The following is a 2,451-nucleotide window of genomic DNA, read 5'->3' as shown; positions in this document are numbered from 1 at the left end:
ATTTTTCAGTTAGCATCTCAATGCTTAACCACTACATCACCAAGTTTCTGCTCTATTATGATGTTGTCATGTGCCTCAAGTCAACTATATTCATACCTCCTATGAACAACAGATTGAAATCTTGCCCTATCCTGGTCCACCTTCCTGGTCTCCATCATGCTTGAGCCCATTGTTACAGTCACTGTATCAATCTACTGTTTAAATCCAGCATATTCTTTGCACATTTCATTATAATACTACACTTTGGATTCTCAAGATACCCTTTGAAATCTTCTGTCCAGCTCTCTCATTTTAGATTTCTTCTCTTCCCTTTAGTTTTTCAACATTCAAGAGTAAGTTTCAGAGTCTCTACTGACATTCATTTTGGTCTTTTCTTCCTCTCCCTTCTTTCCAAAGACTATTTGCTCTTTTCATAAATTATGTTTTATACGTCCATCTTACAACTTGTCTAGTCTTTGATTATAAGTGTTCATTTCATTAAATATTTTCTTGAGGTTGTTTTTAAATTCAGTTGCCATAGACTTACAGGTTTTAGAAGAATACACCATACCACAGACATCCATAAATTGCTGAGGGTGTGTTGGTGGAGTAGTTTGTAGAGAGTCGTGCTAGTAACTCAAAGACCATGGGTTTCTAGGGGTTCAAATTCACTAGTAGTTTCAAGGGAAGAAGATCATAAGTTTCCTCTCATTATGATCTACAGCTTCAGAAGCCTGATGGAGGGACATTAGAGTGTCAGAACTTACTTTAAGCTAGTCAGTAAAAGAAGAAGTGATAAAACTGTTGGAAAAAGTGAATAAAAGGAAGAAAATACAGAGTATAAACTAACATTAAAGAGGTCAAAATGGGTTTCCCTGTAGAAGTGGAGTGTGGGCAGAACAGCAAATAGAATTTAACCACTCACTGTATATGAATTAGAATTAACTTGAAGAATAAACATGGAATAGTGTTTAGGCAAGAAAATAGCACTTAGGATGGTTTTGAATTGTAAATACATTGAAGAAGTTGAATCAAAATTAATCTACTGAAGCAGACAGAGGCTAGATCATAAAAGTTGTTGATGCCAGATTAAGCATTTGGCCTTAAGCTTTTGGGAATTTTTTTACAGGGTGTTTGTTTTGTAAGATTTAAGAAGAAGAGTAAATTACAATATTGAGTTTTTTAAATTCCTCTGTGGACACAGTGCACATGAAAGAATGAGTTAGGAACTAGTGCATCTGGGTGAGAGATAAAGGTAGCTCATGATAGAAAAGGCATTCCAAAGAATTGGACAGATTCAAAGGCTGTGTAGTAATTTAAAAGAACAAAACAGAAGGGGAAAACATTCAGAAGATTATGATGGATTGAATGCACAGGATAGGGACAAATTTCAGTACCAGGTAATTGGGAAAGGGAGAATATCACTTTCAGATAAGAAACTGGAGAACAAGATTATAGGGAGTGAGCAAAAGAGCTGACTTCTGATCAAGTTGAGTAGAGATTTTCATGGCACATTCATATGCAGATGGTGAGTAAACAAGATCATAGTTGAAACTGTTCTTGACTAAAAGGCTTGGGCCAGAGATCTGAATACAGGCATAATACAGAGCCATTCCAGATTCAGTTCTAAACTGAATACTGCAATAAAGTTGAGCTGTTTATTGCAATAAAGATAGTCACATAAATTCTTTTGTTTCCTACTGCACAAAACCCCTCTATGTTTACACTATACTGTAGTATTATCAAGAGGAACTGGTGGCATTATGTGTTGAGTTCCTTATAAAAGCTCAGCAGTTCCACTAGCAGCTTTATGAGAGGAAGATGGGCAATCTCCTCAATGGATGAGTATTCAGAGCATAAAACTACAGTTGTTAGAAAAGATGAGAATCTGTGCTGAGAGTGAGAACTCTCCAATGCTTGTGCGGAGATGGAACTGAGGCTATCATGGGGTTATAGGTCTCTACATCTGGGGGTCCTTGCCTCTGCAGCTGTGGGGCCATCCCAGGGATCAAGCAAGACAAGGGACTTTAGTATGCAGAATGACAAGCAGAGGAAAAAATGTTCTTGGATCTCTGTGATGAAGGGTTGACTTGGCATTCAAGCTGCCTGAACTGGTGGTCCTTATCTCCTGCCACACACAAGACAAAGGAGGACATTAAGCTGCAGAAGAAAAGAAGAGGGGAGGTAAGGTTCTATGCCAAGAGCAAGCACTCGCCATTGCTTGTGGGAGATGAGACTGAGGCATCCCTGGGGTAATAGGTCACTCCATCTAAGGGTTCTTGCCTCCACAGCTCAGGGGCATCCAGGGGCCAAACAGGACAAGAGAATTTAGTATACAGAACTTTAAGCTAAGGAAATAATTTTTGTAGCTCTTTGGAGGGTACAGGGGGTGCAACTTGAGATCCCCTGCACACAAGCTGTTTGAGGTGGCAGCCCTGATCTCTAATTTCATGCCACTCCAGAGACAAAGAC

The sequence above is a fragment of the Elephantulus edwardii genome, unplaced genomic scaffold (genome assembly GCF_000299155.1).
Source record: "Elephantulus edwardii isolate Elephantulus edwardi_28Jun2011 unplaced genomic scaffold, EleEdw1.0 scaffold00065, whole genome shotgun sequence".
Classification (NCBI taxonomy): Eukaryota; Metazoa; Chordata; class Mammalia; order Macroscelidea; family Macroscelididae; genus Elephantulus; species Elephantulus edwardii.
The sequence above is the reverse complement of the archived record's forward strand: the minus strand, read 5'-3'. Positions refer to the sequence as shown.